Source organism: Protopterus annectens, chromosome 4.part0, assembly GCF_019279795.1.
Source record: "Protopterus annectens isolate FY-2018-M chromosome 4.part0, PAN1.0, whole genome shotgun sequence".
NCBI classification, from domain to species: domain Eukaryota; kingdom Metazoa; phylum Chordata; order Ceratodontiformes; family Protopteridae; genus Protopterus; species Protopterus annectens.
The window spans coordinates 43,534,723-43,558,616 of NC_056733.1; the positions used below are offsets into that span (position 1 = coordinate 43,534,723).

At 39.5% G+C, this 23,894-nt stretch overlaps 1 protein-coding gene across 2 annotated transcripts in view; it reads left to right on the forward strand.

Moving 5' to 3' along the window:
• Positions 1–23,894, forward strand: part of RECQL4 (RecQ like helicase 4) — a 913,040-nt gene that overhangs the window by 40,383 nt on the left and 848,763 nt on the right. The gene's annotated exons all lie outside the window — the stretch shown is intronic.

Consider the following 23,894-nt stretch of genomic DNA (forward strand, 5'->3'; position numbering starts at 1 on the left):
GTCTTTTCAGGTTGTTCAGGTTGGGTTGACTTTGACCCAGTAATCTGTTCCACCTGAAATGTTGTGGTGGTGTTCCAATGTACTCCATGCATTGAAGTTAAAGTAGGCTGGTATAGCAAATTGAAAACTTGCATCACTGGGAATGCAGGATTTTAAAGTATGGTACCCTTTCCCAAACAACTGAAGAATCTGCTGTTAGTGTTTTATGGCTACTTTCATGAGCATCTGCGTCCTTTGTTTATGATGTAAAGTGACTTTGATATGAAAGCTCAAAGTTGAGAATTTTTTCCCATTAATGTTGTTTTGTAGACAGTATTAACTTTGGTACACAAGACATGATCCAAATACTACTTTGAGCAAACTTCATAGGCTTACAGAGGACAGTGCTAGTGGTTTAAGTATGTTGGAATTTGGTTTGGTTGTCACGATTTATTTCCACTAGGCACAGTTTAGGAAGTAGGGGGTTTTAATCCATTAGTAGTTTCCTTTAATTGTGTAGTTACATATTTTTTAATAGTGTTTTCTCCTTACCAGTTATTGTACCTTGGGGAATAATATGTAAATTCTCTTGTGTTCCTATCACCGAATTCATGCTTTCCATACCAAATATTTTAATAAATATCTTCATAAATCTACCATCTTATGCTACATGCTTCCTTCTAGGACTGCTCAGCCACATCCTCACTGTTGTAAAGCAAGTTCCCGTCCCCACGTTTAAGTACTATTCCCTGCAGAAAGCTGATTATTTCTCTCAAAATTTTAAGTTCTGTAATAGCAGTTTTAGGTGGAGTAATTCTCATGCCTTGCCAATATCCCCTTACTACCGCAAATCTACCATTATTATCTTTTTCCTCCTCTTTCACTATTGGAGCTCCTCAAGCAATTAGTGTTTGAGCCTATGTCACATTTATTTATTTATTTCAGTTTGTTAACCAGGAAAGTCCATTGGGCCAAGGTAGCCCATTTTCAATGGAGGCCCGAAGAGAAAAGCTCCACACTGAAAGACAGTATACAGTGTATTAGTACAGCATATGAGAACAACAGTTTAACATTCAATATACAGCAAGGCAAGATTTTACATATCTTGAAATATATGAGCTGAGTCAATCACTTATAAGATATTAGCAAAAACAATAAATTTATGTTCATTTAATAACACTACATGTATTTAGGCAAAGGAATTTTAGAGAGATGAATTGAAGCAGTGGCAGAGATTAGAGTAGAATAGAATAGGGATAGGTATCAGGAATCAGGTAGGATGGGTACAGGAGCAATCCCAGAGGGAGTAGAGGTGAGAGTGGAGTAGGGTTTTAAAGGATGGTAGGTTAGGGACAGTTCTAATGTAAGAGGAAGAGAGTTCCATATATAAAATATTTAAACGTACTTCTATTCTTCCAGTACAATCCCAATACAACCTATATTAAAGAATAGAAGTCTGTTTAAATAAGTATTATTATTAACAGTGGTCGGTCTAATTATCAAACAATTCTCACTCTAGATCTGCTTTAATTTCTAGGTAGTCCCCTAAAATACAGTAATATACTGAATCCTCTTCAAGAAGGAAATACCCGGTGACTTTTTTTCTCGCAAGTGGCGTGCCTGAGTGTTCTACTAGCAATTGCCAAAGGTTATTAGCAAACTTTTACCTGCTTAATGTTAGCGCTGACCTGGGTCAAACAAGCACGCTTAGACTGCCCCCTTTATCCATTCTTAAAAGCCAAATAAAAAGTAGTCAACAGAGTAAACAACTCTGACTAAATTACATTCTCCCTGGTACTTTTAATTTCTCCCCCACAGCTAATAAAACGGAGGATAGTTACTAAGTACATACCTGTAGCTGGTGTTATCCCCGCTCCGCTCGCCCTCGCTGCGCTCGGGCTCACTACGCTCCCCTCCCTGCCCCCAAATCTCACCCGCCCCTACTACGTCTAAATTTATCTAGGTGGTACCACACCCCTATTACAATAACCTATCAGGTGATCCATATGGCTACACCCACCTTACTCTGACCCTCCCACCCAGCACATGTGCCACTATACTTTCTTGTCTTCTCTACTACATTTTATCTGCCTTCTTTATCCCCTATACTCAGTCTAGGAAATTTAAATCCTATAGACCATACACCTCTCTCTCACTATGTTATTTCATCCCTTATTTAATTTCCTACTAATCACCTATGTACTCACCCTCTACGAGTACCAAACACTCACGGGCTGTCAGTACCCAAAAGGCCACACTGTTACTCTATCTGTACAACAATCCTCCTTAAGTCATGCTAATATTATGGAGTCATACTCAAAGTCCTGCTCTCACTTCCATTGTACTAAACCTAGGCCCACTAGCTCTAGTTCTAAGCATTACCACAAGCTCTTAAACAAACTTCTGAAACTCCTCTCAAGGTACAGTCCTAGTCTCACTCTCAGTGGGGATATCCACCCCAACCCAGGCCCTGCCACATCTAATAAAAACAACCCTACTTCATGTAACCTAAACTACACAACTCTAAACAGTAGACTAGCTAACTCTCTCCTGGTCTGTCACCTCAATATTAGGAGTATTAATAATAAAGTACATGAACTACACGCCCTACTGGAAACCCACTCCCCTGAGATTCTCTGTTTAACTGAGACCTGGCTCAAACCTAGCACTACTGACAATGAAATAGTTCCACCCGGGTATAATATACACAGGTTGGATCGTGCTACCAGGAAAGGAGGGGGGGTAGCAATACTTTACAAATCAGAATTAAACATGGCCATTAATCCTATCCAACCACCTATGATTAACAACTTAGAAATTCTTGCTACCAGACTCCAACTTAATAAAAAAAATGCATTAACATCATCTGTATGTATATCCCTCCAGGTTATAATATACCAACACTTGAGGACACCCTACACTGGCTCTCAAGTCACTATCCCCAAGAGACATTATTGTTTGGGGACGTTAACATAGACTGGAGCACATGTTCCCCAGAGTCACCTACTACACACATTAACCTGCATGCATTCTCTCAACTCATATCTAGCCCCACCAGACTTGGTAAGTTAAATAATAAAGATAGTCTACTCGACTGGGTACTCACAAATAGTAGCCCCCAACTATATACCGCTGGTACCCTCCCTGCTGATCTTAGTGACCACCTTCTCACCTATATAGTTAAACAAAAATCAAATATCTTGCAGACACCCTTACTGAGAAAAGTTAGAAACAAAAATGACTTTGACCCTGCTAAATTTCAGCGGGAATTTAGGTCCTGCAACTGGTCAATGCTCATACATCTCCCACTGGATGATGCAGTCAATTATTTTAACAACAAATTCCTTGAAATCCTGGACTACCATGCACCTGCCCGTTTAAAGAGAACAAAAACAAAAAATGCACCTTGGCTAACTAAAATGTCTCATCAAAAAATCAATAATAGAATTAAACTATGGGCCAAATGGCAGTCCACTAAACTCCCCAGTGACCATGTTACATATCGACAAGCTAGGAATGATCCCAAAAGATCCATCCTAAATGGTAAAAAACAGTACTATTATAATCTACAAACAGCCTACCAGAATAAACCCCAGAAATTTTGGGCTGGTCTGAATAATCTCCTTTGCCCTGGTAAAAGTACAACCCCTACCCCAGCTGCTACTTGTGACAAATCCCCTGAGGATGTCTCAAACAGTTTTAACCACTTCTTTGCTGAAACTATTCAAACCCTAGCCAATCAATTACCCACTAGTTTTCCAAATCTTGATAATACCAGCCATCTAAACAAACCCACTTTCAGTTTCCAACCAGTACCCACCAGCTATATTCGCAAACTAATTAAAAAATTGAAGCCCACTACACTCTCCGCCGACCAACTCCCTGCTGATTACCTTCAAATATCCGCTGATGCCATTGCCTATCCAGTCTCAATACTCATCAATCGGACCATAGCTGAAGCCAAAATTCCCACCATTTGGAAGATATCTTATGTTATCCCACTACATAAAGGGGGTTCCTCCACTGAATTTTCTAACTATAGACCAATTGCCATACTTTATCCACTCGTAAAAGTCATGGAAAAATGCATACAAAAACAACTTGTGGATCACCTACTCCTGAATCGCCTTCTAGCTGACACCCAACATGGTTTTCGCCCACATCATAGTACTACCTCTGCCCTCCTAGCCTTTACCAATGCCATAAATACCAACCGTAACAATAACCACATTTCTTCAGCCCTCTTTTTGGATCTTTCTAAGGTCTTTGACATGGTGGATCATCAACTTATGATTCAGACCCTGCAGTCTTATAGGCTCAACTGTAAAGCCCTTCAATGGTTTACCTCTTATCTCGGTGGGAGGCAACAGGCTGTTATCTGGCAGAATAAGCTCTCCATCCTACTACCCACCACATTAGGAGTCCCACAAGGCTCCATACTTGGACCCCTCCTCTTCTCCATCTTTATTAACAACCTTCACACTCTCATCCCTAACGTTAACTGCATCCAATATGCAGACGACTCTACCCTGATCTGCTCAGCTACATCCCCTGATGAGCTGGAATATTCCACCCAGTCCACCTTTAATATCATAGAAAGTTGGTTCACTGAACATCGATTGTTGCTAAATCCCAAAAAAACCTACTATTCACTCCCACACCAAAATCTTTTACCTTTACTTTCACAGTAAAAGCAAAGGATGGGACAATTATTACCCCTGAACCCCCAACCAAACTTCTGGGTGTCATTATTGATATTGGCCTAAAATTTGGCCTACACGTGAACCAAGTGATCAAAACTATCAACAAAAAACTTGGGTCACTATACAGAATAAAAGCCTTCTTAACCCCTTCTGCCAAGATTACCATTGCATGCACACATTTACTCTCTACTCTTCTATATGCTTCTCTTCTTCTCTCAATTGTAAACAAATCCATTCTTAACAGACTTTCCACCTGTTATAATCATATTGCCAGGTTTGCCACTGGATTGCCTTATAGAACCCACCATTGTTTAAATCTCTTACAACTGGGCTGGCTTGAGCTTCCCAGCCTTCTCCAGTTCAACCTAATAGTTATTGCCAAGAAAATCCTTCTTTATCCTGAGAATACCCCTGCCCTAAAAAATATCATCACCCCCTACTGCAATACAAGACTACTAAGATCCTCAAATAAACTACTAATCCAAACAATAAAAACCCGTACTGCAGCTGGTGACCTCTTTGCTAACACTGCTGGCAGAATCTGGAACCTACTACCAGCAGATATTACAATGCTCACTACTCTAACTTAATTTAAAATCAAACTAAATGAACATCTGGTGCTAAACTGGGTCTACCACTGTATCAAGCCGGGATAACCTAAAACTCTTTTTGTTATTGGTTTCCTCAACGTTACTAATAAACTACCACCTCTTTCTATCTTAACCAAGAAATTATCTTTTACTAATGAAATTATCCTATATCCTTGTATAAATCAATTTGTATAAAGTCTGTTTTCTATTACTATTGTTATAAAACTGTTGTTTTGTCTTGGAGCTTTTCTCCCTGGGCCTCCGCTGAAAATGGATATAACTCCAGTCGGATCATCCCGGTCAACAAATGTAAAAAAATAAATAAAATAAAAATAAATAAAATAAAATTATACCATATATAAATGCCACCTATTATATGTTCCATGCATATATTTATTCAGGCTTTAATTTTAATTTTATTTTAGTTATAACATGCTTGTGTTTGAATGCATGATTGTCCATGGTTTTAAGAGAACAATGTTTATAGAGATAGTGAAGGGTTAATATTAGGCCAAGTCTGAATTAATTGTTTGAGTGATTTGATAGGTTAAGAGTTGATGAAAGTTATTTAAAAGGAGGTATGTTGTTATAAAAAAATGTTTTATGAAGGTCTGATGAAGTGGTGTTTGTGACCACGGAAGTGCTAACCATTTTTACTGCTGTTCTTATTATTTTCTTATCAGTAAATCTGCTTTTGGAAGTTACACTACTGTATTGCCTTTGGTTGTCACGCTGGAAGTTGCTCTGCATATAATTTTGTTCCTGTGCTAGTCCAGTGTTTCATTTACTCGTGGAGCCTTTTGGACTTTGTGTATTGTTCACATACATGCTGTTGAAAATGTCATTTCCCACCCATGCATAAAAATATTTGCATAACTCGGTGCCATGGCAGTACCGTGGCCACTCCATTTGTTTGGCAGTACATGTTGTTGAAATCAAAGTAGTTGTATCTGAGGCTTATGTCTGTGGCTTCCATAATTAATTGTATAGTATTAGTGAATTTTCATAATTATTGCTTTGTAATCCCGCTTTTCTCAAGTTTTGAAGTTACTGATTTTTAGTCTCCAAACTTTAATGACATGAAGTAGGGCATATGCTCTAGAGTCCCCTACAAGTTTAACAAAGACCAAGAAAGTCCAATATTTGCAGATTTTCTTGTTCTGTTCCTGTTCATCTCCATCTCCAGTGCACTCTTGATTTTTCTAGTCAACTGCTGTGCTTTTTCCCCTCTCTTGAGCAATTTCTGTTGAAACACTGGGAAGAGTTTCACTGGCACAGTGTCTCTGTGGTCTTTATTACCAGAAGAGCAAGAAGCAGAATCTTCTGTTTAACAGCTCACTTGATGGACAAACTTTTGTATTGCTTCCATGAGGAGTACTTCTTTAAATAATGATTTTGTTACTCCAGGGAAAAATATTTTGAAGAAGCTTGGTACAGCAATCTGAATCTCATGGCTGCTTCTCGACATTCCTTCTACAATGGAATCAATTTATTCCTCTTCTGACTGGTGTACGACGAGTAGTCATTCTGCACAAACACTCTGTTGTCTCCCACTTTTACTGCTTTGTCCTTCTACCACAGTTTTATCAGAATCAACTCCTTCTGTTGGCAAGATTGCATTTTTGCTATTAAAGGTCTAGGTTGTTTTTTTCATAGCCAAGTACGGAGTATACACATGAAGTGCCCTTTCAATTAAAAATTCCTGTTGTGGAAGTACCAGTCCAGTTGCTTATTTGTGCTTTCACAAAATTAAGTCTGTTCCTTCCAGGTTCTTGTGTATAGCAGTGAATCTTGGGTTTTCTCTATGTGCTCTGTCCTCTAGCTTTATTTTCTTTAAACATCTCTTGTGCGGTCTCATATTCAGCCAGACTTTTCTTTATTTCAGTCTCTGAGTTATCATCTCATGTGAGTATTTGGTTAAAGCTTCTTCCATTTTTTCTCAGCATTTTATTGTTTGAGTTGATGTACTATGTCAGTGTTTCATTTATTTTAGTCAGGTCTGTATGCAATTGTTTTTGCTTTATACTTTCCTCAAGGTTACCGGATGTCATGTCTGGAGCTTGCCCTGCTTTTTGCTGAACAGCTGCAGTACTTTTCCGAGTCAGTGTTTTTTCATCATCTTTTGTAGCTGATTTTCCTTTAGGTCATCTGTATTTCTTTTTTTCTTGGCATCCAGACAGTGTACTTACTACTAGTTACTGAAATTTACTCAGAAATCCAGGTCCATTGGCTTTTTCTAAGTGTCTGCTTTCACATTGGGAGAGCTAGAATTAAGCTGTTACTGCATGTGCAACCATCGAGTATGTTACAGACTGCCCTGTCCATAGGAGACATGAGCGCTACCTCAGTTTGAATTTGTAATTCCCCATCCGTTGATCCAAATTGCGTTTGAAGCGGGCCATAGAAGTAATTTCAAACTTGATTGATTGACTCAGCTGCTTGCCCGTGTACCTTTAATTTTGCATTTCTCTCGGCTAACAATGTCCTGAGCTTTCAAGATTTATTGCCTAGACCTGTAATCAGCATGTCTCCATGGAAATGTAAGGACAGAATGTACAGCTGCCCCAGCTGCAGACTTCTGAACTCACACTGAACTTTTATTTGCTAAAAGAAAGCTTTTCATTATATTCAAAGTGTTCTTTTACTTTTATAGCATGCATGTATTCACAATAAACTTGAGAGTAAGCCAAGGGCATTAATCCAGACTTTCAGTTATACTAGTGTAAGGGGAAAACTGCTCATATCTACATATATTGTAATCTGTGAACTTTTACACCCCATCACCAATTCAGATATTATAGCATATTCATTTCAACATGTTTTGTGCATTGTAATGCCTACATTTCTTAAAACTAAAACAGAAACAGTACTTGTTTACATTAGTAAATTTATCACATACAACAATTATCACAATGAAATCAAAAGGTGCTTCAACAAAGTATTAGTTTAAGGGTGTGCACACTTATGCAACTAGCTTGTTGTAGATTTTGTTATTTTTTTTTATATTTTTTCCTCTAACATATTTGTTTGTTTTTCAGTTGCATTGTACAGGTTCTAGGTCGCATTAAAGGTGGAAAAAGTTTTGAAATGATTTATTGTGGTCTCATTTTTTATAGCACAAAAACCTGGCATTTTAACAGGGGTGTGTAAACTTTTTATATCCACTGTACATTGTAAAAAATGAAAACAAACTTAATATTGACTTAATTTTAGCTGCAAACATTATACATCATTTATAATCTATCAATTCACTGTCAGTCAGACATTGCATAGCTCGTTCAAATCCTGTCTCCTTTTAAACCTCATTCCTTGTCTACATGTGTTCCTGAAATTTCCATTTTTTCCTATGTAATTTTCTCTGACCCTTTTCTAAAAAAATCTCATTTCCAGTTTTATCTGTTAATATATTCACTACTTCTAGTACAGTTGGTTTAGACTTTGAATTCCATTTTCCTGTAATTGCTTTTTTGGCAGCCATCTTAATTGGACTCCTCAAAGCCTTACTATGTCTAGGCAATTCTGATTCTGTATCATAGCTCAGAAATTAATTTCTTTAGTCATACCATTTTGCTCACCCAGTTATTTTTGATAGGGTAATCTGTAGGTTACACTCCCAGAAAATATGTTCCCAATTACCTCTTTCTTCCCCATCACATCTCAAACATTTGCTTTCTACTTGAGGAAAACTTCTTTGGCGTCTACTTGAGGTGTAAAAATACCTATGTAAACACTTCCAAACAAAGATCCTAAATCTTCTAGACCCTTGTTGCATATTTGACAGAGATGCATATAGCACCCCTATTGTTTCTTTGTGAATTGCTTATCCAGTCTCTCTTCCAGTTTCTAACCTCCTCCTCTGATAGATTCTTGGTTATCATTCAATATTTTGTATATGCTCTGTTAATTATTTTTTTAACAATAGCTTCTGTTCTAGATTCTACTAAAAAGTCTACTAGTTCTGGTCTTTCACTTAGGATCCCCCTATTTCTTTCTCTTTGCCTATACTCTGATATCAATTCCTTGATAGGAAAGGGAATTTGTAGCTTGCACTTCAAGTAAATTCTTGGCCTCTTCCCATTCTGTTACCTTTCTCTCTCCAGTTATTTGCTCCCAATACCTTTATTCTTTTGCCAGTTTTCTCCAATAAGTTCCAGCCCCCTCTTGCCTGTTGTCTTTATCTCTAATTGCAGTCATCCTTATCCTTATAACCTTGTTTATGTTGATCCATATACAGTTTACTTAATCCTGTCCATGACTTGTTTTTAGTCTTCCTGAATACTTTCCAGTCCCACTGAGATGGAGGGCTAAAGCTTGACTAGGACCCAGGTTCATTTAGGTGCTTGGTAGCCTGTTGGAGCTTCTACAGGGGAGTAGAGGAGTGATGAGTCTATCATCTCACCTTTTTTGGGGGCTGGACAGAGGTGTGTACCTGTGTTCAGCTATGGGATAAAATCTCTTGTGGATATTTGGAAATTGGTGATCACATAGTGGTACTGTGTTGAAGGGATGGTTCCAGAGTATTTCATTATGTACAGATGGGGTTGTGTACATGCACTGGGATGGCCCATTGCACGCTGGTCCATTGGAAGTTTCTGGCATGCACAGGGACTTAGGCTGTGTAATGGAAAACTTAGTGATGGCTGTCTTAATGACAACACGTCTTATTCACCTGTTGTCCCTAGTGAAAGTGGATGAATGGGCCAGCTGGCCAAGACTGTGGGCTGAAGGTTGGCAGGAAATGAGGTTGGGGCATTACTTGCTTCCTTCATCAGCTTCTTTCGGCTGTTCCCGTTAGGGTTTGCCACAGCGGATCATCTGTTTCCATTTCTTCCTGTCCTCTGCATCTTGCTGTGTCACATCAACCACCTGCATGTCCTCTCTCACCACATCCATAAACCTTATCTTAGGTCTTCCTCTCTTCCTGTTACCTGGTAGCTTCATCCTTAGCATCTTTTTCCCAATGTACTCTGCATCCCTCTTATGCACATGTCCAAACCAATGTAATCTTGCCTCTCTGGCTTTGTCTCCAAACCTTCCAACCTGGACTGACCCTCTAATATACTTATTCCTAATCCTGTCCACCCTCGTCACACCCAGTGCAAATCTTAACATCTTTAACTGTGCCACATCTTTAACTCTTGCCTTTTTGTCAGTGCCACTGTCTCCAACCCATATAACATAGCTGGTCTCACTACCCTCTTGTAGACCTTCCCTTTCATTCTTACTGGTACTCGTCTGTCACAATTTACTCCTGACACTGTTCTCCACCCAATCCATCCTGCCAGTACTCTCTTCTTCACCTCTCTTCCACACTCTGAACTATTGATCCCAAGTATTTAAACTCATCCACCTACACCACCTATACTCTTTGCATCCTCACTATTCCTCTATCCTCCCTCTCATTCACACACATATATTCTGTCTTAGTCCTGCTGACCTTCATTCCTCTTCTCTCTAGAGCATATCTCCATCTCTTCAAGGGTCTCCTCCACCTGTTCCCTACTCTCACTACAGATCACAATGTCCTCTGCAAACATCATAGTCCACGGGGACTCCTGTCTGATCTCGTCTGTCAACCTGTCCATCACCATTGCAAATAAGAAAGGGCTCAAAGATGATCCTTGATGTAACCCCATCTCTGCCTTAAATGCATCCGTCACTCCCACCGCAGACCTCACCACTGTCACACTACCCTTGTACATATAATTTTGCATTACTTGCTTTCTTGTTAGCTATAATTACTGAATTCTGTGTTTTTATTTCCTTTTGCTTTTCCTGGTGAGGGACGTGGTGACTGAAGCTTAAACAAGGCATACTGATGGCCCACAACACACAGGCAGGCAGATGCAGGCAGACACACACACAGATTCCACCTCATGCTTAGAGCTTCCCAAGCCTTTTTAGGCCAGTCAAAAGACAATAATCTTCTTGTCTTGTGTCTGTTCCGAGGCATTTTTGTAGTGGACAGTACCCAGAACAGCTCCAGCAGGAGCCACCCAGGTCGTGTCCCAAGAGGCTGCACGAACATCTTGATTGGCACCTCTTCAGTTAGAGGAGCTTCAGGTATACCACAGGGTTGTGCCGAATCATGTTTTTTGTCATCCCATTGCTGAAAGTGTTACTTGCTGACCCTGCAGAGAGACCTCTTTTTCTACCACATGTGCCCAGTTTTCATTGGCTGTCTTCTGCCTGTGACCATGGCTGAAAATGTGAATGTGGACTGGCAAGGGAACTGCAAGCTTTGTCTAAGACGTCTGCTTCACCTTCACCACCACATACTGGGTCAGTTCCCACAAGACTACAGCTGCTGACTGCATTCTTACCACAGTTTCCTTCTCAGTGTCTTGCTACCCTTTCCATCATTCATGAACTAGGCCCTGAAAAGATTAAACTACTTTCCTGTGTAGTGCAGCTGTTGCTATGTCAGCATTATTTTAGGTAATTCTCATGGCTTTACATTTGTAGATTCTGATTCTCATTCCAACAGTGTCTCACTCTGTGCACAGCAGAGGACACAGTCAGGTAAAGCAAAACACAAATCTGTCTTCTGCAAACAGTGATGGCCCTTTTTAAACTTCTGAACCAGTTAGCCTTTGAGCTCAGCTGTGTCTTCCATTTAGTGTATATGAGAATTAGGATTGTAGTGGAGTAGTGAAAGTGAATTTGGCATGCTAAGAGTGCAGACATCATTATCACTGTGTACATAAAGGGAGCAGGTAGCATGCAGCATTCCCTATGATGCTCCATAGTTATGCAGAGCTTCAAAAAAAAAAAAGTTCACTATTTAAACATGCTAGGAACAAATGCCTCTTTTCAAGGAATGACCTTGGGAGCAGTGTTTTTAAAGTGATTTGCTCAGGGTTACTATGTAGACAGTGAGTGAGGTCAGTCAAACAGAGGACTATAGAATGAAGCTTATTAGCAGCTGTCTGTATTCATCCTTTGGCACTAATCTTCAAGATGGAGAGAGTGTAAGCCTTTCCCAAGTTCATAAACAACTGGTGGCTGAATTTCTGAGTTCTCACAATGCTTTCTGTAACTGGTACAGGTTGAAGAAGGTATGTGGTCTAAATGGAACTGGCATTATTACAGTAAGTCCAGTGTTTGCCTGCCTGTCAGAAAGACAAGGTTCCAGCACTCTAGCATATGCTTCCAGGAAGGATGAGTAGTATGATAACCCTATAGTTGAAACACTCCCATTGTCCTCTCCTTAAGATGGGAAGACCACCACTCAAGTTTTCCAATCCAGAAGTACTGTTCTGCCCTTGCATGTGTCATTGATAGGGCACGTGCAGTATGGCTAACATGCTTTATCTGTTCAGATTTAATCCAGACCTGTAGTCTTACCTCTGCAAACACCTCAAACCACCACAATGACTTCAGCTGTAGTGATGAATCTAGCCCATTAGAGATTTCCTGCACTTTCTTTTGATAGGGGTGATGCTTAGTTGGTTAGTCTCCTTTAAAATATTCCTTTCAGCAGTTGATCTAGTATTTTGTGATCAGACCTTTCCCAGTTTAAGAACACCTTTCCCTTCTGAGATGCTGAGTAGGTTGCTTGACCTTTTCTAAGGGCACCCCCTGAACCTAACTTGTGCTATGTCCAATTAACCTCCTTATCCCTATTTTTACTGTGCTAGCTGTTTCCTTTATAGCCATCCTGACCTCCCGGATTTTTTTGCTGAGTCAGAAAAGCCCACTAGAAGTAGTTATAGTTAATTTTCCCAGTTTTGTGGTATACATTGATCACCCATGTTCTTCTCATATGAGGGTCAAGCTGTACATTAAATCTTACAAATATAGCCAGATGTGTATTGTACAGAGATTAAAACCATTACTATACTATGACGCAGACAACCTAAGTTTGTCTAGCTGCTCAGGTGCATGTTGGAGCTGGCCAGGTGAAAGAGGCATTATGAGAGATCAGCCTGCTTGCCTCTTGCATGTGTGTATGTATGAGTGACATGGCTGTTTTTTGATCCCTTGTTGATACTGGGGCCAAAAAAGATCTCTTGCTGCTTTAGGTTTGCAAGCAAAGAAGCCATTTCACACCCACGTGATCATGTCAACCCTGCACATCATGGGAGGTAGGGTTTACAGAAAAAAGCCTCTGTAAGCCACTCTATGATAGATCCTCTTTTGTCCTCATGCAGTCCATATCTTGGCACATGACAAGAGTACATCCCTTGTAACCTGCATGTGGAGAAATTGGCCATCGGTTGATGAATATAGCCTGCCCAGAAGGGTAACTAACCCACCTGGTATGAGCCACACTGGGGAAGACAACCGTGGTTCTGGGAACCAAGAGGAAGGGATTGTATGGGAGCAGCTGTAGAGGACCCGGATGTCATTGGCTTATATGGAAAAAGAAGTCTTTCCAATTATATTCTTCTGAACATTAGAAGCTAGAGTACTACATTACAATTATGAGTTTACATTATGTGATTAACAGACTTGCTTCTGAAACAACTTAATTTGATATTTTATTTTTTAAGCCTTTCTCTCTAAGCTTTGCATTGAGTGGAGTATAAATAGCTTTAAATGAAATTTTATCAGCAAAAGCATTGTCTCCATAGGATCTGTTGTAATATGCAAGATCAGACTTTGCTAGGGTAATTGCATAAATATTTACATGTTTTAGAGCAGGAGTGTCCAACCTTTTGGCATGCTAGGGCAGCATTGAGTGAACAGAAATGGTCAGTTAACTCTTTAGTTGCTCGGAAGAGACCACATGACCTCCTCTGGCTGTACTGTAGGTGCATTTGAACAATGAATAAATGTAATAAATGAATTCTCTAATCTAACAGTTAACTCTAACATCTTAGTTAATATTATTATATATATATATATCTATATCTATATATATATAATAATATATATATATATATATATATATATATATATATACTGTCATTGGCCATGGTATGTCATTACTTTCTGAAAGCTGCTACTGCCGCGGAAGGATGGAGAGACCATGGAGGAGTGATCTTTAGAGGTGAGAAGTGTGACATGGGTTTGAGGCCATTATTTATCTCCCTGTTGGAAGCAAACTGAATATGACACATTTGAAATCTGGTTGCGATAATACGCAAGTACCATATCTATATATATATATATATATATGTATATATATACACACATATATATATTTTTATTAACAAATATATATTCTAACTAGCAGCATTCACTTCGGGAAAAAAAAATTCAGTCGTCCAGCTAATCAAAAAAATCAGCATGAAGACTACAACCATTTCTGACAAAAAGGTCAAGGACTAAGTTCACCACTATCCAAAAAACAGACTAAAAAGCTTCTTGCTTTCCTGGTATATACTGGCCCCCTATAAATTCATTGGGTGGCTTTGCTTTTCAGAAAGATCTGCCTTAAAGAGAGAGACTTCCTCAAACTCAAACACTGGTAAAATGCTCAAAAATGCCTTCCTTCTGCCTTCACTGCAACATAAACAACATAAACAAAGCTTTTTTTATGGTTTCTTGAAAAAAAACCTCTTCTCAGCTAAAAAAAGCTCATTAAGACAAATTGGAAGATGGCAAAATTCTAACTTGTTTGTGTTCAGTAGGTAGACTGATCATTGTTAGCCTAGAGTTTGCCTTTGTTTCCCTAATTACTGTCTTCTTTAACTGCTTATAAGGGTTTTGGTTTAGAGTTTTACCTCCTCACACTATTATATGTTTTAGAGAGACTGAATCTCCCTCATCAAACCAAAACAATAACCTGTTGTCAAAGTCTTTATAGACTAAATTAAGTATGGATTAGTACAGATTATTGCAGAATGGCATACCTTACTGACATGTTTGTATTGGTATGTGCGACTTTTTCAGACAGATGCCATCCATGTTTATTTTATTTGCTAACTGGCTTTGTGGACTGGTCCAAAGAGACATTTCCTCTGTGAAAACAGAGTATACACTTAACTGCAGCATCCACAGAGATTATAAAAGTTTCCAACAGGTGTATTGGGTATTAATATAAAACTTGTATAATGCAAAGTTGATGGCCAATTATCAATTTGATATAAAGATATTACATGGTGTATTTCTACTGCGGTGGTGGTGCTGCGGTAGCGTTGTCGCCTCACAGTAAGAAGTCCTGTTAGATTCTCAGCTAGAGCGTCTTCTGTGTGGAGACGTGCGTGAATGGGCGTACCTTCATTGAAGGTTGTGCGTCAGGGCCGGCAACTCAGCACGTAAAAATCTACTGCCAATCATTAGCGGACCGGAGTTCCGCTATGGCGACCTCTAACCGGGAAAAGCCAAAAGACACAACAGCATGGTGTATTTTTGAGCTCAGCTTAAATAAGAGCAAATTAAATGAATATGTGACAACAAAACACATGTGTCTGAGACAGTAGTTACCAAATAAAATAAAAAAAACTTCGGCAAACGGAATGTGAAATTTCACTCTCCCTTAACCATTATCTCCATAGCACTTATGACTGTAACTACTTGTTAAATGGGCTAATTCATTATAGTTGGTCTGCTTTGTGATGCAGGTAAATCATTTCAGTTGGCTGTAGCTGTTTTAAAGGCTTTTTCTTTAGTCACTAAGCTGAATGTAAGTCTAACGAGGGATAAAGCTTCTTTATTAACAAATTTAACAGAGTAGCTTGTCCTGATTGTACTACTTTTCTATGCAAACAGTAAGCAGTAGTTTAGACACTCGAGCTTGAAAATGAGGGTGGGGGGGTATTTGTGTCATTGCAGTAGTCATAGGAAACCTGTTAACCTTGCTTAGAGAGATGCAGTAATGTTATCTGGATATTTATATCAGTGGCTCTGCAGGTTTCACTGGCAAGTTCCCTGGAAGCCAAGTAGCTCAGGCTGAGTGTTTTCAAGGCATTATCAGTGTTATTGTTTGCAAGTGGGGAATAAATGTTAGAGGGATCTAGCCATAACCCAATGTATTTTAGTACAATTGGGTTAGTTTTAATATTTGTGTTACAGGGATGAACTTTTTTAACCATCATGCTTTGTGAGAAAATAAGTAACAGCAACAGAGTTACAACATTAAAAAAAATCTGCAAACACTAAAGAACATACAGTTGCCAAGTTTATTCCTTTGATTTAATACCACATACAGTTGAACAGATTCTGTTTCTGTATGCAGATTGCTTTTTATTTCTTTTTACTTACTAGATTACTCTGTTCTTTTTGAACTGAAGTTTTATGTTTCTGCACTCCCTACTGCTTTGCCCAAGGAGCCCATTTTTCCCAATATTTTCTCTAACCCATTCTTTGTCATCATTCACCTCAAGACTGTGCATTTCTTCTAGTAAATTATGGACACCTTCATGGAATTTTTCCTTTTCCTAGTAATTGTCTTTTCTGCCAGTATAATTTTATGTAATATTGCTTTGAATGAAAAGTCTGTCTCTGATGCCTTGACTGATATTGTAAAACTAACTCCAAAATCTGTTTTTATCACTGCTGTATTTTTTTAATATTTTGTAATTCTGCTATAAGTTGCTCTAATTCTCAGAACTTGCTTCCTTTCTTCTGATTCACCTTTTACTTCCTTACATCTGATCCGCCTTATTCGCATGTCTAACGTATTGAAGTAACTCCAGGAAACTTCTTGTAAAATTGTTAAAACAGGCATTGCCATCCAAAGAACAATGTGAATTGCCTTTACTTGGCTGCATATCTTGGAACCCCATATGCCTTTGCATAATTTCTCTGCTATCCTGTTTATTCTTGAATTTCTTTCCCATACTCTGATATGCATTGAAAATATACTCAAAACCCACCCAGCAAAATGTTTGTATTAGTTATAATTCACCTGAAAGAATAGATTCTTCGTTTGCTTTTGTTATCCAGTCGGTCTAGTATGGAATATTTTTTGCTTCATCTTAGACCATTTTGACCTTCTAAAAGTGTTATTTAACCTACTGCTGTAGTCTTGTACTTTTAACTAATAACTAATGTATTCTATATTGGTCCTTGAGCTACTGTAAAGGGAATAATTTTTCCATCTTCCACTACATGTCTGCACCATTTTAACACCTGTCCTCTTGCCCAGCTCTCAATTCTTCCAGATTAAAAGCCTGTAACTCGTGCACAGTACAAAAACTTTTTATCAGTTCTTAGCTCAAATAAATGATTAACTGTGACAGCATGAAGGAATAAAGTTGTTACTTTGGCCTATACAACCTAGGATCTGTTAGTGACTCAAGTGTCTGATGTAACTGGTGTTGAGGATGGCCTTGGCCATTCTTGTTTGTGGGGGCTCATGATGGTGAGGGCAGATATCTCCTTGAGACCTGGTGGAGGCTGGAGAACTGAGAGCTCACTAAACCAGGTGTTTGGGATGGTCGATGAGGCATGGCTGCTCTAGAGCCCAGGGTAGACATATCTCTCACAGGCCACTCATCGTTGCTCACCCTGCCTAATGTATGATGTGCTGCACCTCCAGTAGGTTAATGTATGATGTCTAGGGGTTGGAATGTCTTGATGGTAGTGCTGAGGTTATGAAGAGATGGGTGAAGGGACACTTTAAGGACCTGAAGATATGTATGTTGGGTTATAATGTCTGTGCTTAAAATGCTGTTGCATTCTTTTAAGTTGTTGAGTTTTCTGTTAGGTAGTTCTGAGCAGAGGTGAAATACCTGACTATTTATAAAATGCTTCAGATTGTTTAGGGGATTACTAACTATAATATGTGATGGAACTGGTTAAGTCTGTTGGGGATGAATTGGAGGTTTTTACTTTTTCATACTGTTGTCAAAGAACAACTTTTTGGGCATAAGATTGCCAGGGATTAGATAAAGGATAACATTTACTACATTTATTGTTTATATATTTTGTTTAAAGTTATAATAGAAAATTATGAGGATAAGGCATTGTGTTTCAACAGTTTTTGGAATATGGGTCTATTTCAGGGATTCATTGCTGCTTTTGTTTTACTGTGAAGGAAAGTTATCTTATTGGATTTCGTGTTGTGTTTTGGTAATATTTGCAGCAGCTATGTAATGTTGAGTGGGGTTTGCTGCTCGGAATAGTGAAGAGCATTGAAAGTTATTGTGCCATTTGATCTGAACAATAAGGATGAATTTAAAGTAATTATTCCCCTATATGGTATATGTAGTTTCTACCCAGGTTGGGTTATGTGTTGGGAATGAATTTTTTATTTTATTGGTCAACCATGGGCTATCATGTCACTGGACAGACCCCAGTGCTGTACTTCAGACCGAGTCTGTTAGGTTGCCTCCCCACCCCTGGTATTGCTGGTGCCAGTTGTGGATCCCAAGAGTTTCCTGGGGGAGGGCTGCTGTTTTACTTCCAATTTTTTTTTTTCTTATATACTCTACCCACTCCCTGCCCCACCTTCAAGCACGTTGCTTACTTCTTAGGTCAACTCCCCTGTTTGAACCACACCTCCAGTAAGGGAGCATCATCAAGAAATGCTCTTCTGCCCAAGAAAGGCATGCCAGTCCTTCTCTGCCATGCAGTTGCCAGAGCCACTAATTGAACCTGAGTCAGCTGGGCTGTAGGCAGGGTTTTATTCCTGTACAACATCGGAGCTGCACTGAGATGAAGTTTAAGTACAATACTGGGATGTTGTGATACAATTGTGGTACTTCCTAGACTTTTAAAGGTATCATTTATTTATTTTTTGACCTACTAAAGATCATTAAAACACGCTTTGTAGGGTTATTCATTAACATCCAGGGTAGCTGAACAGCATATTCTGAGTTCTCAGCCTCTTAAGACGGACTATTAATGTCAAGTAGTTTAAATGAGATGTGGGGTTCTAGAGATACCGACTATACTCTTTGGGGGCACTCGAGTAAAATGCAGTTTAGGCAATCCTTCTTTGCTATAGTAACTTCTTCTACTTTGTCTAATTCGTCATTGCAGGAAATGCGGTAAGCTTTTGGAGTGATTTCTTGTTTTGTAGGTGGCTTTCTAGCCACTCCTCTGCTCTAACTATGATATCAGGGGTTGTACAACATATAAAAGCGTGCTGATGATTCTTTATACAAATGTTTCTGATATTAAAATTAATAATTTTAAGACTCTGCATTTATTCAGAGTTCCTGTTTGGTGGGGGATAACTAAATATTGTTAAAGTGCATATTGAGATATGTACTAGGTAGGACAGTAACTTTAATTAGTAAAGACTTCGATTGGTTGTGAAGGTAGGCTTTGTAGTTAAATATTCTTTCTTTTTGAGATAGCTGCTTCATAGCCAGCGAATGATTATCTTTATTATTAACAGTTTTATTTTAATGTCCAGACTGAAAAGCAAAGCCATTGAGGTCATTAAAGTCATAGAAATACAATTTCTGAAAACTCTTTCTTTAAGATTGTTAATTCAAATGCCAGTGAGCTAAAACACTTGTATGTCATTAAAGAGTAACTTTCATATCTCGCCATGATTGCTGCATCAAAGGAGACCTGTAATTTTTTTTCTTTCACAGATGGTATTTGGTTTTATTTCAGTGTTGATGTAATAAGTATTGAATTTAATACTAAAACATTTTTTCTTTTTCTTTATTCTAATACTAAATATTTGCCGTTATTGTGAAGTTGATTTTTTGTGATGGAGTTTAATTAGCAAGTTGTCAGTTTATTGCTTTGTGCGTTTGTGGTACGATGAAGAGAAAGTAACCCACCACAGTGTTGGAGAAAGATGAAGCCTTAATGGAGCACCATGTGACTTGTATTTGACGAGCAGCATGGGTACCGGAGGGGACGGACTGGGAAGGATGAAAATGAGTGATCGCTACCAATTCATGCCTATCCTGGAGGAAGGGAGGTAGCAGTGGCTCACCACATTGGTGACACCTAGTGGAAACATTGAATGTTAGTAGAGCACTTGGTGCATATGGTACACAGCATTCTCAACCCAGGAAATAGTGTCTGTGTGGAGATGCCCACACCCTTCTGTGATTGGGCAGCATTTTGGAGCTCAGGTGAGTAGCTTAGATGAGAGCGCTCAAAGCTGCTAGCTGGTCTGCTTCCTATCGCCCACCTGTTACTATTGGAGGAAAACGGGTTATTTTGGACTTCCTGGGCAGGAATGACTAGGCTATAGGTTTCTTTCCATGTTGGGGTGCTGACACTCGCCTCTGACAGCTAGGTACTGGAGTCAATGGGCAAGGTCCTCTGGAAGATGTAGGGTAACAAGAATGGGCAAGTAATGGTAATTGTCTTGGATTTTTTTTTCTAAATACGTTCATTGCTGATCAATATTATATTTTTGCATGGGGTTGTTTGCTGCTGCAGTTTATTGGCATAGCTGGAGAGAGGTAATCTTACATGTTATGGTTTTAGTTGGTGCATTTTTGCAAATTTATGTAGGGAAGGTATGGCTATCAGTGGTAGTTTGTTACAAGCTAGGTAGAAATTGTGCACATGGTTAAAGTGAGGGTTCAGGTAGTTGTGTGTGGCGTGGTTGGGGGGGTTTACAATGTCTACAGGGATGATGGTAACACGTTGCTGCAGTCAGATGTCTGGTGTTCTGTATTTTTGCACCAAGTCTTTAGACACTAGGTTCATAGGTTTATACTAGGCTATCTGCCCTAAGGCATTTATAAGCCTAGCCCAAAGTTTTGTGGCTTACACCACCCCTTATATGAAAAAATACTGTGCCCATTAGTTTGTTGTGCCTCTGTCCAGCAGTGACACAGAGATGATTCCCGGGGTAAACCTACGATCTCCCATCCACAGGTCAAGATTTCTCTTGAACAGGGCTAGCGAGGTGCTCTGCCTCACATGGACTGGGATTTTATTCCACAGCATAGGGAGTCTCTGAGTGATAAATCTATCCCTCCAGCACGTCCTATTTATATCCGTGCTAAGGTTTAAGTCGCTTGCTCTAGTGGTTTTGGTGGATTTGGATTTTTGAGGTGGAGCATGTCCATTAATTCCGGGTTGGACATGGCCTTGTATGTCAGGCACATGTCACCTCTGAGCAGGCGGTATGCGACTGAATAGAGCTGGAGTTTCTTCAATCTGGCAGCATATGACAGATTTTGGAGTCCCTTTATCCTTTTGGTGAGGAACTTTTGGGGTCTCTCCAATTGCTGCAGATGTCGGGTGAGATGCATCCCGAATGGGGCATTGTACTCGATCATTGGTCTGATAAGTGAAGAGTACAGGGGAACAATGACCTCACTAGATCTGGATGTGAATCCCTTCATGATCAGGTGGGCAATGTAGAAGGTCTTTCTAACCACTTTAGCAATGTGAGTGTCAAAAGAAAGGCCACTGTCAACCTGCTTAGTGGAGTGCCACCTATGTGGTAGCTTGGGGTTGCCTTGTTTTTCCCGAAGGGTATGACTATGCATTTTTTGGCGTTTAACTTCAGGCCATGGCTCTGGCACCAGCTATCTGTTTCCGTGAGTCCCTTCTGAAGGATATCCGTGTCCGATGCACTTTCCACTATGGCGCCCAGTTTGCAGTCTTCTGCAAACTTTGTCAGCCAAAGTCCTCCCATGTTGGCCTGTACTTCTGAGAAGTAGATGCCGAACAATAGGGGGCCAAGGACCGAGCCCTGTGGGACACCACTTGTGACCGGCTTGGAGTCTGACATAGCGCCAGCAACTCTAACCCTGTGGGTTCTTGTGGGGTATTGTGTCGAAAGCCTTTGCAAGGTCAAGGTAGGCTGTATGGACTGCCTTTCCCTCATCAATGGCCTTGGTGACTGTTTTGAAGAAGTCGACCAAGTTCAAAAGGCAAGATCTGCCCTTGACGAAGCCAAACTGGGTCGGGTCCAATGTCTGCAAGTCCCCTATATCTTTGTTTATGAGCTCCATTATGATCCTCTCCATAGCTTTGCAGACTAGACTTGTTAAGCTTATGGGGCGGTAATTACCGGGGTCCGTAGAGGCACCGCCTTTGTGGAGTGGGACCACAGTTGCCGTACGCCACTCCTTGGGCATGTATCCTGTGGTAAGGCTGAGATTAAACAGCTGCCTTATGTGCGGGTTTAATTCCTCATTTAGCTCGTGTAGCACACAGCAGGGGACACCATTCGGTCCCATTGATGCTGTGTTTTTAGCTTTAGAGAGAGCAGCTTTCACCTGCGCATTTGAGATGTCTTGGAGGCTACACTCCGCTGGGATAGTTATCTCTCCTTTAGGGGAAAGGGGTGAAGTTTGCACTGAACCTGTCTGCCAGTATGTTGGCAATGTCTGTGGGTTCAGTGATTTTTGTATCATTTTGGACCAATTCTGAGCATATCTGGGAGTTTCCACCCAGGTTCCTAACATAGCTGAAAAAGGCCTTATGATTGTCCTTTGAATCCATGGCAATTTTTCTCTCAAAATTGGCCTTAGTTGATTTTATAGGTGTCTGCCCTTTAACACGTATATTGGTAAAAGCACTCCATTGGAAATGGTGTGTTAATGGTTGAAGTAAGTCATGACTGACTTCTCATTCTCTAGTCTTTTACAGATTTTCGTATTTTGGATGTTGCTTACTAGGTGTACCTATAACACATATGGGCATAAATTCTGATGTGCTTCTGATATTTCCTTCTGTACTTTTTCCAGTGGTCAGCACTGAAATTCTAACTTTGTTTTGTTGGGGGCCTACAGTGCCAACACCTCTGGATGGTCAATTATTTTTCCAGTAACGCTCTTTGTGAGACATTACTGCTTGCTTATCTTGCCTATGGAGGGGAAGTGTCCACCCACAGTTCTTGGTGCCGTAGAAGTGGTCATGTGGCCGCTACGTTACTCTTCCAAAGGAAGACACATTTTTAGAAGAAAATTGTAAATATTTTGTTGTATTTAAATAAAAAATGTATTTTCCAAAAACTGAACTTGTAGCAATGTTGAATGGTTTTGATTTTATTCGTTAGTAAAAAAAAAAACGTAATCAGGCGCCCATTAATCAACATGCTCACTTTTTTGCAACAGGATAAAATATGTAGTCATTTTTTTTTTTTGTAAACTCGTACAGTATATTTTAACTTGCAAGGTATACTTTTCAGTGGTCAGCCAACTAGTGTCACCAAATAGTTCTCCATAACTTCATCCTGCAACTGTACTGTTTATTAGGGTAGCTGGAACTACACTGTGACAGCAAAAGTGGGTTGTTTTCTTTCAGTATTCCTACAAATGTTACACTATTCATGCTTTTCCTTTGCTGCATTACAAATTTATAAGTTGGCGCTCTGTTTTATGTTTTTTTTACTTAATGCCAAAGCATTGTGTTTGGTACTATAGTTACCCCTTGGGCATTGGATTAGAATGCTTTAAGAAAGGATTTTGATGAAGTAAGGCAGAGGCAGTTCAGTGATAACAGTTAAGAGGGGGATATTGGGTGAACAAATGACTGTAACTAAGGAAATGATTATTTGGAGCTGGAATACAGGATCTGAACTTCCTAGATATAGTAAGGCCTTATTAAGTTTAAGTTTAATTCTGTTGGCTGTCAAAAAAATAAAGTTACAGGAAAAGGTAAATCGCAGTGTAAAACTGTGTTTGAGGTGTTAAGTATTATAAAAATTGGAAAAGGGATCTTTAGAAAAGGGAAGGAGCAATTTACAAAGAAATAAATGGAAATTGTGGGAGCAATACATGCAGAAAAATGTTCAGGAAGAGGCGTGATGTTTAAGGTAAAGCAGAAATACAGCAGTTCATGTAATGTTGAA